The sequence below is a fragment of the Agelaius phoeniceus genome, chromosome 2, assembly GCF_051311805.1.
Source record: "Agelaius phoeniceus isolate bAgePho1 chromosome 2, bAgePho1.hap1, whole genome shotgun sequence".
NCBI classification, from domain to species: Eukaryota; Metazoa; Chordata; class Aves; order Passeriformes; family Icteridae; genus Agelaius; species Agelaius phoeniceus.
Window position 1 is genome coordinate 94,758,044 of NC_135266.1, and position 15,010 is coordinate 94,773,053.

A 15,010-nucleotide genomic window follows, 5' to 3' on the forward strand; every position below is an offset into this window, starting at 1 on the left:
AATATTTTGTAACAAGGAGGATCAGCGAGGCAGAGCCTCAGCCAAACAATTGAGCATAATTCACTGAAAGTAACATTTTCTCAGTGGCCTTTCATGTGCAGAGACAGATATCAGAGAATATATGAAGAAATTGTAAGAAGGGCTTTGCAAATTTCAAACAGAAATGCCACTTCTTGACACCCTGGAGGAAGAATTCTGTACGTCTATACAGTACTCTTCACCCCACATCAGTTTTCTTGGATTTTTTTTTTTAGTAAGAGAAGCATTTGCTTTTAAAGAATTCTCCTTTCACTGCATGCAGATATTTTCAGCTGTCATTTCTTTTTTCTCCTATGTTGAACTTTTCTTCCATTACCTGTACCCCTCACCTATCCATTCAACATGAGTTCTTGCAGCAAGCAGGTTCATATCATCTAAACTTCAGTTTCCCTTCTGTGATAAGATGGAAAGCTCAACATAAGCAGAATCAGAAGCAGCAGTTTTAATACCTTTATTTCCTTGGAGCAAATTAGACTTTAGTTTTGAGGACTTCTGGCTTTTGTGGTCTCTTTTTTACTGTTCTTCATATTCCAGTATCAATTTAAGGTTTTGGGATGAAAAACCTTGAAAGTGAAGTCTGTGGGGAATTTCAAACATAAATGTATTTATTTCAATCACAGTCATGAAAGACATTCTTGTTTGCTTGGTTTTTAATGTAGAACCAGAACAGGAAAATGAAGTTAGGATGCAGTGGTGTCAAATGCTGTGGTAGTGATGTGGCTTGACACATTAGCTAGTGCTGCAGTGTAATAGGAATGGAACTCTAAAGCAAAACAGCTGGCACTGACAAGCTGATGTCCACATTTACATGTTTTTGGGAGTTTAAGTTGGTTTAGCTGTAGTCTGGCTCCATGGGTTGAATGCCTGTTAGCAGATATATTTCTGGAACAAGTTTCCATTTAAATGGGAAAATAAACTAAATGGAGACAACGAGTATGTTTACTTCAGAAGTGCACCTTTGCACTGAAATAATATGCTAATTCAGACTCACAGTACGTGGCCAGAAGTGTGCCTCTACTTTTATAAAACAGAAGGAGTGATGTTCATTTCCTCCAAGAAAAAGGGTGTTATTAGCCACAGTCCATTTATCTGCTCAAGTGCAATGTGCTGGCAATTGAGGATGAATGCTGCATGCTTAGAACCATTAACACTTGGAAAGCATATAGAAATGCCCTAAAAAGAAACATACCCTATGTTAACTATACTCTCTGTGCTTTAATGATCCACCCACGTCCAAATGTTGCCTCCCTCTTTTTTAATCCTTCTTTGGCCGCGTGCCACGTTCACTTGAAAAAAAGTAGCTTTTTCCTTTGAATTACGTGTGGTTGAGAGCCCCTCACTAAATGCTGAGAACTCTCGACGCCTGCTGACTCTGGTGAAAACTGATGGCACTCAATACTCTCTAAAAGAGCACAGTCTCCTGCCTGTTAGCAAAGGATGTGGAGGGCAAATGGCTGTGTGGGTGTGAGCACGTCTACAGGGAAAAGAGGAAGCAGCTGTGTGTGAGAAAAAAAGAATGACCAAGGAAAAGAGTTGTGTGTATGTGATAGAGGGAGACTAATACAGTTAAAATTGAAGTGATAAATCATACCTGAGATCTCTCTTGAGACCTATAAATAGGAAACTGAAAAGCATTTCCTTCTATTTATTTTATAAGTGCTATAAACTTTATCAGCTTTTAGTATTGGAGACTCGTGCAATATTTATGGGTGGTTTACTTTAGAAGTTATTCAGCGGTTAGCGTCAGGAGGCTAATGAAAAAGAAAATTGGGATGGGTAAAGGAAAGAGGGCTTTTCCTACAGCCCCATAATAACAAATGCATCACGTCTGAGTTGCTTTAGCCCTCTTCCCAATATCCTTTGCTCCTGTATTTCTCTAGCAAATACCTACCCTGAGCTTCACAGCTCCACAGGGGATCACAAAGAGCATCACTTATTGGTAAAACTGAAGACAAAACTTATTCAGGAATTCCTATGAGGTGAATCATGGAAGGAGGAGATTGCAGAGTAGGACTTGCAAAGAGGAGACGGTTTCAAAGATCTCAGTAGATTAAAGCACGTGAAAGTCCTCCAAATGGAACAGAATCCATGATCAGCCTAAAGTAGTCTTCAGTTGCAATACAGAGGAAGGCTACTGTGGGAACATCCTCTTACACTGGGTAAGATGATAGCACTATTTTTGAACTGATCTTGGTCTAAACAAAATAAACAAGCTTCTCATCCCTCAAAGAACTTCACACCAATCCTAGTCCAAAGGTCTGTTTCTTAAAGTCTGGAAACATTATTCAATTTCCCACACTTATGCAGTTTCATAAATGGCTTATTTATGCTGTGTTCTTTCAAATGGAGACAACAGCTGTTTTCAAAGTTTGAGGTTTCAAAAAAAGAAAAGAAATCTCTTCAAATGTATAGCTGAATCAAAGAGCTTTCCAGAACTTGCTGCTGTGTAGAATCCTCCTCTAAGAAAAAGTTGCAGATTGTTCACATAAGGAAATAGGAACATACAGAGATTGCTGGGCTCAGTTATATGACGGAATTCCCAAAAAAAGCTGTGAACACAAGCCAAAGTTAAACAGCTCCAGAGATCACATCTTATGGGTAAGAGAGGAGGCTCTGTCCCAGCTGGGGAAAGCACTGGCACCAAAAATGGCATCAGCAAAGCACAGGGGCGCTGTGTTGCTCAGTTGGTTCTGTACACAGCCATGGGGTGAAAACTGGACTCAGAATAGAACATGACAGAGGGCAGCTCACACATCTCAAAGATGAGACTAATGTATAGATAGCTCAATCTCCTCACCTTATCAAGGGGGGGACCAAGAGGTGACTAACTTATTTGTAAACACCTCAAGAGAATTGTCCATTGCTTATGGGGTCTTTAGTATGGCAGAGAAAAGGAAAACAACAAATCCTAACATTAAGCTAGACACAGACAAATTCAGTCAAGAAATGGGACCTGTTTGGGTTTTTTTAACAAATCTAAGAATGGAGTACAAAAGTAGGCTGACTTTGGCACATTTTTAAATTTTCAAATCAAGATCAGATGCCTTACTGGATGATGCATTATTTTAAGCACACACAAGTTATTGGATTCATTACTGAAACAGCTGGATAAATGTCTCTGGCATGCGTCAGATTAGATGATAGTATGTTATTCCCTTCTGTCCCTTAAACTGTAAGTTTGTGAGTGAAGAAATTACTTAATCCTGTAAAAGTAAAATAAAGCCTTTATTGTTTGACTGTAAAGATATATTAAAAAACAAAAACAAACAAAACAAAAACCCCCAACCAAACACAAAACCAAATGACCCTTGTATAAAGTGGTATTGTAGGGAATATGGTATTTTACCCATGGCCTGGCTGTATAGTATGGGTAACATTTTGTGCAATGGGAGTTATGCCTTGAACTTCAAAAGGATAAGTTTTAAAATGCCACTGCTAGCAACTGTCCATTGTTGTCCCAGTTCTGAGGAATTTCCAACTATTCTTCAAGTAAATTCAGCCATTCGCTGCCTGCTTTTCTCCTAGCATCAGATGGACAAACAGCAAGTTTTGTGGAAGTCCTTCAGAGAGCCCAGGAGCAAACATTCAAGGATGGTCTTTCAGTAACCTTTTTTAATTGTACTATCTCACAAGTTTTGCTGCTATTGACCCTAGAGAAGACTTTGACTGCACTATTTTTAAACAACCTTTTTACAGATTAATTTTTATTTACTTGGATAAGATTTATCAAAAGAGCTGAGAGTAAAAAATTCTGTAGAGTAAATAAGCAATATGTGTCTCCTAGGATTTTATGTCTAGACCAGAGAGTTGGTTATGAAATAATAAAAGAGAGAAAGAGGAGGAAAAGAAGGTGTTGTCAAAGGGGATACAGGCAGTGTTATACCTAGAAAGGGCTATAAGAAAAATAATGATGACCTATGGTTCAGCTGTTATAAGACACAGGTTCAGAGAGGGGAAAATGCCTGAGTTACTGGAAAAAAATGATTAAATTATTCTCCTTTTAACTGGCCTAAGGAAGATGTGAGTGAATAGGCCACTCTTCAAGCCAGATTCAGGATAGTGAGGAGGAACAGTCTTTTCCAGCAAATAGTTTTAGCCACAACATAAAAAGCTATCTGCTGGAAGATTAAATCAATAAAGGGCAGTTTTCATAAGTGTAGTATATTCATGTTATTTACTGAAACAAGATGAAGCAACTCTCTTGTATATTATGCCTTTTAATTCACAGGAAAGTTCTCACCTTTGATGCAGGGAGTGATATTATTTAACTCAAGAGTTGTGTTTTACTTTTCATCCGTGGCTTGGGTGAAGGAGCAGATGCCTCGAGTGCATTGACGACACAAAGCTGGGAGCAATGGCTGATTCCCCAGAAGGCTCTGCAGCCCTTCAGAAGGACCTCGACATGGTGGAGAGATGAGCAGAGAGGAACCTCCTGAAATTCAGCAAATGCACAGTCCTGCACATTTGGAAGAATAACCCCCGGCACCAGCACAGGCTGGGGGCTGACCTGCTGGGAAGAGCTCTGTGGAGAAGGACCTGGGGGTCCTGGTGGACAGCAAGCTGTCTGTGAGCCAGCAGTGCTCCAAGGGACAAGAAGGCCAATGGGATCCTGGGGTGCATTAGCAAGAGCATTGTCAGCAGGTCAAGGGAGGTGATCCTGCCCCTCTGTCAGCCCTGGTGAGGCACATCTGCTGTGTGCAGTTCGGGGCTCCTCAGTCCAGCAGGGATATGGAGCTCCTGAAGCCAGGGTAGCAGAATGACAAAGATGATTAAGGGACTGGAGAATCCCTCTTAGGAAAGGCTGAGGGAGCTGGGCCTGTTCAGCCTCCAGAAGAGATGACTGAGAGGGGATCTCACCAATGTCTGTCAGTATCTGAAGGGAGGGTGCTGGGGGATGGAGCCAGGCTCTGCTCAGTGGTGCTGAGCAATGGGACAAGAGACAACGAGCAGAAACTGATGCACAGAAAGCTCCACCTGAACATGAGGAACAACTTCTTTACTGTGCAGGTGACCAAGCACTGGAACAGATTGCCCAGAGATGCTGTGGTGTCTCCCTCACTGGAGATACTCCAGACCATCTAGACACACTCCTGTGTCATGTTCTCTGGGATGACCCTGATTGAGAAGGGAGGTTGGAGCAGATGACCCACTGTGGTTCCTTGCAACCCACCCAGTCTGTGATTCTGTGATATGAAGGAGTAAAGATTTTTTTATTTCAGTTCTCATGTGATGTAGTAAGACCTGCGCACCTCCAGATTTAGGAGTTGTTCTTCCTGTTTTTTCCATACTCAGAAATTAACCATCAGAAGAGAACACACATGAGTTGTACTTTGTCCAGATGCCAACACCATACCAGAGAGGTCCAGCTGGCAGCCTGAAGACCAGAACCAGTCTTCCTTCAAGCTCGCTGTGTGTCTCTGAGGAGGTAGGAAACAGCTGCCTGGGAAGCACACTTGGACCTAAAAATCAAACATCTCCCCCCATGACTGTGAAAATTTGATGGTTAGAGGTGCACATGCAGGAGGGGATGGTACTGGCATCAAGCCTTCTTCTTTCCTCATAGACTCCTACCAGCAACCTAGGAATTCCTCTAAAAGATGGTGGAAGATTTCTGTGATCTCACCCTACCAGCTGTGGAAGTAGGTGAGGAGTTCTGCTCAGAGGTTTCATAATGCTGAAGAAAACCTTGAAGAAAAAGCCAAGATCCTCCCTCTGCAGCTACAAAAAACCCAACAAACAAACAAACAAACAAATTCAACAAAACAAATAAACAAGCAAAAAAGAATATGAAAGACACCAAAGACAACTGAGCAAAGACTAATTATTTACCTTTATACTGACAGGTAGTATGGTAATTTTTATCTTAAAAACCCTTGCCTGACCAAGACGCGTTACAAAGGAATGTGTAGCTGTTTGTCAGTGAAGCTGTGTACCTTCAGAGTAAAGTAACTATTGCTTTGCAGTGAAACAAATAGCACCATAAACTCTACTACTATTGAAGCACAGGTTCCTAGCCATCTTAATCCTGTATCTCATGAAAACTAAGAACTTTTTTTCACATCTTGGATACCATTAAGGGCTCTCTCTAGTGTAGAGTTTCTGATGGCTAATGAGGGTTGAGCTCCCATTATTGTCCTTTCCTTGTTGAGACACTGAGATGGTCTTTAAGTGAACAAAGTGAACAAAGCTTGTCTTTGAGACCTGCCATCCCCATAAAAGAGCCAGTGGGACCAAGAGCTACCTGAAATATACAACAAGGCAAAGACCGGAGTGAGAAAAATGAAGAGTGAGTCCTGGAGAGCAGGGTGTGTTTGGATGCTTTACAACAGGCTGCAGGGTGTAAACTGCAGACTGCCCATGACACAAGCTCCTCGAGTGTCCCTAGAAGAGTGCAGGTGCAGTTCACAGACAGCAAAGCCATAGAGGTCCACTCTGCTGCTGTCTTGAGGTAATCTTTGCCAGTTCAATGGGCAGGTAAATCCATCCAGGAAAGGTTTTTCCATGAAAAAGAAGATGAAAATTACTTTGAAGAGCTAGAATGGGACCCGCTGTGATGGAAGAAGTGTCAGTGGAGGTGACAATGGCTTTCTCACCAGGTGACAAGACCATAAATGTCAATGGGCATTTCATTAGAGGGAAGGAAGAAAAGTACAGGCTAATAAAAGGCACAATGCTGACAGCAGCTTCTCCTCAGCAAACATTTCCGGCCCACTCCTCTGTCACACACACAAAATTTATTGCCACTATGCAATGCATTAACCCTTACTGTATTAGCTAGGGCCCAGGGAATAGCCATTTCTATGCAAGCTATGTCCAGCCATAGGAAGACAATATTTGGCTGCAGAGAGAAGTCTAGTCATATCCTGCCCATTCTGCCTGAAATCCCTCTTTGTCTGCTTACCCAGCATGATCCAATTCCTCCTCCCCACACCTGCTGTTATATTCTGCAGGCCTAGAACCCACTCTGTACACAGAAAGTGTGTTCTTGGTCCTCAAAGCCAGTCTCTCATTGCATGTGTTCATAACACGCTGGCTTCCCCAACCTCCAGCTGTACTTTTCACTTCAACCTGATACTGAATCAGGGTGGGCCTTGAGCAATTTCTCAGGCACTGCACTGCAAATGAGGATACCAAGTGAGGGAATTTGCTCGTAGCCCACAGCAGACCTCACAGCCTAAAGGCAACCATGCTGTAAGCACATGAAGGTTCGCAGACTTGGGAACTCTTGATATTTGGAACAAGAAAATCTTTCCCCATCAGCTTTTCTTTGGGTTAATTGCAACCACTCCAATTTTTTTCTTGATGCCCTCCTGGAAGATCTCCAGGTGTGCAGTACCTTCTTTAGAAAATCTACTCCAGTTTATGTTCATTGCTCCTTTTTCCCAGCTTCCCTCTCCTCTCCAGGGACTTCTCATCTCCCCCTCTCCTGCTGCTCTGGGGAAATGCTAAAGCTATCTGATAATGAAAGTGGTTGCAATTCCCCACTGGAACAGTGGCACCAGGGTCTGAAACCATCCTGTGTCTGTGTCCCCTAGAGACTGCCCGGCTGTGCTCAGACACCTTGCTGCTCACTCCTCCTGTCAGACTTTCCTATACTGGCTCCAGCAGGTTTCTTCCGTGTTTTCTCATTTGAGCTAATCTCTTTCCAGTGCTGCAGGCAGGGAATGGGAAGGTCACTCCACAGATAAAGTGAAGATCTCCCTGCCCTGAAAACAATGAAAGGGAAAAAAGCCATGGGAGACAACATGAAGAACTAAAGCAAAGATACAGTTCTGCCTTGTGCTGTGTCAACAACAACAGCATTTCTGTTTGATTTTCTCTTGTCCTTTGTGGAAGTCCAGCACACAGAACAGTGCCTGCCACCCAAACAACACCAAACATGTAACCCTCTTATTGCACAGATTAGCAACTTGAAGGGGCCATGTCAGCATGCACGATATATGGCCTGCCCCACAAAACAACAAAAATAAAAAGGTGGCCCTTGTTTCTCCCCATGCATGTTCTGCCCACCACATCCACAGTTGCGGCCCTCACTAGTGCAGTGTAGAAGCACGAGAGCATCTTTTGTGCTGCACTGAAATGCTGTCACTGAGCTGTAGCATCGCAGCCACCAAAGAGAGCTCATGTTGTGTGACTGCACACACCACTTCTGCAGCCACTGCCCACCATGACAGTGATGCCTTAAGTTTTAGCTTTTATATTTTTCAGATTCTGTGCTGCCTAGGTGTGTAGTTCTGTAGTATTTTATATTAAGTATTGGTAAGATCTCTTCACAGAGCAGGTGGACAAAACAATTCCTTTCCAAGCTTGGGACCAAGGACAACTGTTACAAGTTTCAGGCCCAAGAGCATAAACAGCGGTGGACTGAAGAGAGAAAACAAGAAGGATGGGACTTTATAACCTAAAGCTGTAATTGGACAATTAAACCCCAATATGCAAATGGACCAAATCTTTAAAAGTGTGAGACCTCGTGACTGATCATCCATTTTGTGACTATTTTAAGTTCATCTTGGGTGTAGCCCTGGCTGGGCTCTTGTACTGCCCAAGGTGTATCCATAGAGGCCTTTTAATACTACTTTATTCTTTAATACCTACTTTAACTTGGTCTAGCCCCTGTTCTAGGTAAGCCTTCACAAGGCATCAACAGTATTATTACTCTGGCTAGAAATATCCACTTCAAGTGTCTCTTGGAACAGGGAGACTCTTCATCTGGAGAAGACTTTGCGGCTGCATCATATATCTGCATCATCTTTATTAGAACCAGCCCAGGCAATTCACCAGAGGTACTGCAGTGTTTAACTACAGTGGACATCTCTTCACCTGGCATGTGATACCTTACAGCCCCTGTCAGGAACTGGGGGTGCACCTACAGTGGGAACAACAGTCAACACAAACTTCAGGACCCAGAGTTGCATCTCAGTTCTCTGCACTAAGCAAAACTCAGCTACAGAATCACTCAACCAATTTGGTTGGAAAAGACCTCTGAGATCCTCAAGTCCAGCCTATGACTGAACACCAGCATGTCAACTGGACCACGGCACTGAGTGCCATTTCCAGTCTTTCCTTAAACACCTCCAGGGATGGTGACTACACCACTTCCCTGGGCACTCCATTCCAATGTCTAATCACCCCTTCTGTGAAGAAATTCCTCCTAATGTTCAGCCTGAGCCTCCCCGACTATGTCTTTCCATCCTTTCACTAGTGGCTTGGTAGAAGAGGCAAACCCCCACCTGGACCCAACCTCTTTTCAGGTAGTTGCAGAGAGTGATAATATCACTCCTGAGCCTCCTCCTCTCCTTTGTCTACATAGAGGTGTCTATCCATAAGCTTCAGAATATATACCCAGCATCTATGTTTCAAACCTTCTATGTAAGTCATCATCAGACTCAATTAAATAAGCACAGACTTGGTCAAAATCACACTCACGCACAAATGCCTGCGTACAATATATATTCCTCCCATCAGCCACACACACAACACACAAATGTACACAGGGATCCAAATGGAAAAAAGGGCAGAGGAAAATAACTGTTTTCTGAAGATACCAAGGCTATGCCTGACAACCATTCAAATGACTTACGTGAAGATACAAAAAATCCAGTGGTAGGAATATTTTGTGTAGTAATGCTTTCCAAAGAATCTGAGAGACTGAAGAACACAATCCTCATTTATAAATATAAGGCTGTTGTTCTTCTATTATTTCTAGAGTCCCATATTGTTGTTATTAGATTCCCAAAGTCCATACCTCTCTGATGTATTCTCATGGCTGCAGAGCTTCACAGACTCCTTCTGCTGCACACTGTTCTCTCTCAGGTCAGGGCTCCTCCAAGGCTCTCCCTGACTGGCTTACCCACCCTCTTTTATCCCGGTCATCTTCATCAGTTACAGCTGCAGCCCATCGAGGGCAACCGGGACCTCTGGGGCAAAGCCTCTATACACATATTCAAATACATTTCCTCTACTATATTTCCCCCTTCGCTTTTACTTAAGTTAACAGTTATACAGATGTTAAATTACAATACATGCATTTCTCATGACTCACAGGTCATGCACAACACCCACATTCTCCCATGACTCACAGGTCATGCACAACCCACATAGCTCCTTGCTCAAAGGCCATACTCTTTCACAGCTCCTTGACCCAAAGGCTATGTTCCGTCGCAGCTCTTGGCCGCCACAGCTCTCGGCTGTCTTATCTTCTGCTAGCAACCACTGCAGCTCTTGGCTGTTTTGTCGCAGCTCTTGGCCGCCACAGCTCTCGGCTGTCTTAGGTTCTGCTAACTATCACATCGGGGTCACCACTTGTTATTCTTCTATTATTTCTAGAGTCCCATATTGTTGTTATTAGATTCCCAAAGTCCATACCTCTCTGATGTATTCTCATGGCTGCAGAGCTTCACAGACTCCTTCTGCTGCACACTGTTCTCTCTCAGGTCAGGGCTCCTCCAAGGCTCTCCCTGACTGGCTTACCCGCCCCCTTTTATCCCGGTCATCTTCATCGGTTACAGCTGCAGCCCAATTAAGGACATCGCAGCTGCAGCCCATCGAGGGCAACCGGGACTTCTGGGGCAAAGCCTCTGTACACATATTTAAATACAATACATATCCTCTACTATATAAGGCAGAACATCCTGCACAGCTGGTTCAAAACTCTTTGTTGGGGTAAATGAATTTCAACTTTGCCACCATATGGAGAAGTAGCACGGACGGGCTCTCTCTGCCTGGGGATGGCCAAGCAGAGGGCAGAACTGGAACTGGGAGAGCTCCACCCTCAGGGTGATGCCAGGGGAGTCGGAGGAAGATGGGTAGCAGTCACTGCTCCCAGAGAGACAGCACACACCCAGGCACAACCACTGGCTCACACACCTCGGCCCATGTGCATGGCAGCAGCCCCGTCTCAGTGGCTCTGACACAGAAAAGAAGGCAGAGGAGCAGTGACTGTTCTGCTGCCCTGGGCAACTGCCTGCGTTAGCTCTGCTTAAAGCTAGCACCAATCATGCTGGCCTTGATAAAGCTTAGGCTGAGGGGACTTGGCTGCTTTGGACATTGTTAACCTGTATTTTTCTTTCAGCTGTGACAGACATTGGGGCAAGGAAACAAATAAAAACATTGCTACTGAAGTTGCCCAGAAGTTTCCATTCAATATGCAAGAAACTGATATGGGAAGGTAGAAACACCTGCTTGGAGATTCAATTTAGCAACATCAGAAATTTACTGTCAGCTGTTTGAATAGAAAATCTCAATGAAAAGAAAAAATGGAAGAATAATATAATCAAAAGTTTCAATGAAAAAGTTGAGTTTTCCTTACTGATTATTGCAAACCAAACAATTTTATGCCAAAATGGTCTAACTGACAATAAATAATTTTGAGTTTGAAGAGCCATTCTTTTTGATCTTGAAGTGGTTTATGGGAAATGCCTTATGCTCCTATTTCATGTTACCTGTGGGGTCTTCAGGAGGACTTCCTATCCCATGAGACGCAGCGGTGTCAATCCGAGAGATTCCATCACAGCTGTGTGCCACAGTCACCATGAGTAATGGGGGCTGACAGGGGTGCTTGGCTCTTCAGGGGAATGAGACAGCCTCCTGCTTCCTCACAAAAGGAAAATCAAATGGAACAGAGGCGCAGAGACACACTGATCGCAAGAGGCCTGGAAAGATCCTTGAGAGGATCTTGGGCTCGAGACCTTCACACAGTTCCACTGAGGAGTGAGTTTGCAGACAAACACTGGCTCTGCTAAACTGGGACAACCAACAAGTCTATGAAAAGAGCACAGTGGTAACCAAAAGCTTGAATAATGGCTTATGAAGGAAAAAAAAGTAAACAACATGACTGTCAACAAACTTTACAAGCCAGGGGTACTTAAGGAACAATTAGTTGTTATTTCACCAATAAAGAATCATCAGAACTGACAGGGTTAGGTAGAAGTAGCTGTTTTGTGTAGTGTTTAAATACATGTATATCTTCTTAGAATCAGTTGTTTGGGTAAAAAGAAGAAATACATTCAGAAGGGATTCTGATAGTTTTATTGCTGGTAACTATGCAACTTTATTGTTTATCTGGGACTTTTAAATTTCCTTATCTGCTAATGGTTGAGACTTTGGAAGCTGGCTGTAGAAAAGATTGCTCACTGCTTGCTTACTGCTTTTAACTGGCTATGCTAAAAACATAAAAATGGACAAAGCAATCTTACCAGTGCCAAGGTATCAGCTTTTAGTTTATGTCCTACCACATAGCAGGACACCAGCACTCAACCACATGGGCTGTCTTACACTGAGTGAAAATGTCATCCAGCATCAGCTCAGCCAAATACATCCAACTGCTGGTAAGACATTCAGGGATGTTCCCTGTGTCTGTCTCAACTGTCATCAAGCAGTAACTATCATTTCTCCCCAAATCAAAACATAGTCTGCTCAACAAGGAGCTAATAAAAAAAAATTAAAAAAAAACCAAAACCAATTCTGAGGGGAAGAATGACAGAGAAATTCTTAGGCACATAAATTATTAATATAAAAAAGATGTTGTTGTTGTTAAAAAATAGCCCAAGCTGCTAATACATAGTTTGGAGTTACTTTCTGGGCAACAACTGAATTAGCCTGTCTAGAAAGGGATTCTAAACCCATACTTTCATTAAATTCATGAGTAAGAAATACTTGCACCAGAGATTGCAGCAGATTTGTTACCTTTTTCTGGCTGAAGCTGTGCAAATAAGAAAAGAAATCTCCACTTAGATACTGAATAAGCAGTCAAGCTAGAACCAGATTTCTTCTCAAAAAATAGTTCTGCAGAGAATCACTCCTCTCCACAACCTACAGTCAGAAAAGAAGATAGATTACATCAAGCACTCTAAAATATCTCCAAATAAGCAATTCCTACTGTTAGGCTCCTCAAAAAACCACACAGATATTTTGCTGGAGGCTGCCCATTATTGGAGCCACTTCAATTTGCAGATGGCCAAAGCAAAGAAGTCTAAAGCAAACAGAATGACATTCCCAACCTGATGCCTCTGTCTCAAGTTTCTGTTAAGTCTCATGCAGAAAACTACATGCAGTAAGAGGATTAAATTTTCAATCCCTGTATCAAAGCATATGGGACTAAATAATCCCAAAACTCCTTTTCCCACATTCCCATGCTGAGGGTCATGACCAGACTATAAAGAAAGGACAGAAAGGAGCTGTCATGATTTAAGGACTAATTCTACCCTACTTTCCTTGTGAAAGCACAACCCTGAGCAGTAAATTCACCACTGGTTTGCTTTGTTTCCATCAATTTTGACCAAATCAGTCAGCGCTGCAGCGCCTTCTGAATGTAAATCCCTAGGAAGCTGCAGAGTCCATTTCTATTTCACAGCTCATCAAAGGGACTCAGACCATGGTGCTGTGCCTGCAGACTGTAATGGACACCAACACCCCAGATTTTCTCAGAGTTTGCTGAGATCTGGTTTGGCCTTAGACAGCCCATCTCAATCTATTGCCATGGAAACCATCTCATTCCTGGGCACAAGGCCACCTTTTCCTGGGACACTCTGGGCTTTTTCCAGCTCAAGAAGAAGCAATTATTCTAACAAATAAAGCAGGTATTAGTGGTGAAACACTGGAGCAGGTTGCCCAGAGGTGTGGCAGATGCCCTGTTTCTGGAAGCATTTAAGGTCTGGTTTGACAGGACTCTGAGCAGCCTGATGTGGTTTAAGAGGTCCCTGCCCATTGCAAGAGTGTTGGACTAGAAAACCTTAAAGGTCCCTTTCAACCTGAACTATTCTATGACTCTATGAATAGTCTAAGTAACAACACAGGGACCATAAACAGATTACTCTCTCCTGTGTTTCAAGGAAGCCTTCTGAGATTTATTGGCTGTTGCCAAGACAAAAAAAAAAAAAAAAAAAAAAAAGAAAAGAGTGGGCTTGCTGAGACATTGATGGCTTGTGGGATATTGACCTTACTATTTCTCACCAGATGTGAGACAAGAGGGATATTGAAGATGATAAGTTCTAATAGTAGCTACAGGGAAACATACAACAGGATAAAGAATTCACTGTACAGTAAAATACTCCATAGCCATTCTGTCAGCAAGGCTGATTTTGTCAACATAACAGCTGCCTTGCTCACACAGAGATGTGCCATATGTTTTTTACAACCAATTATCTTCTCCACAGCTAGAACACGTTCCCTACTAAGCCAAACCCTGCAACTTCTGCTTCTTATCAAAGTCCCTGAATGTGCAGGCCTGTTACAATTTTGTTCTCAGGGCTAGAGATCTTTGTTCAAGTGACTTGAAAACCCCAAACAGCACCTATGAAAACCCCAAATCAAACACACCTGAAAGGAGGGAAGGGGAGTAAGAGCTACCATCTCCTCAGAAAGAACCACTAACCAGGAAAGGAAAGCAAGGAAGCGCTTTGCCTTCCTGTAGTTTCCAAACAGAGCAAGTCATGAGTCCCATGGCAAGGAGCAGCCACCCACACAGAGGAGTGGGCTCAGGGTCACACACTGCATTCTCTGATATTCCCATGCCATCAGGACATGCTAGTCTCACTGAGCTAGTGGTCAGCTGGAGACAGAAACACTCTGTCAAGAAATAGCCAGAAGGCTCCTTTTGCTTCTCAGTTTTGGAATCAAACCTAATTTTAAATTCTGCAGATCTGGTGAAAATTTGAACTATTGCTTTCAAGACAGCCACAATAAGTGCTGCAGGCATGGCACAAAAGTAACCATGTAACTCTAAATTTTGGCATGGAATTGTGAATTCATTTGTTGTCTTCACTGAAAGAAAGAGAAAACATAAACACACATATGCACACCAAAGCTGAGACAGAGCGAGAAGTCCTTTTCTCTGTATTCTCCACACCCAGTCCTTGAGAGTCAGTAACAAGCACCCTTGGGATGCAGCAATGGTGAAAGGGAATGTTTTCAAGTGACACTGTAACCTAAATGTGCAGAAGAGGGCATTGGTGGCTCACACAAGGTGAACACA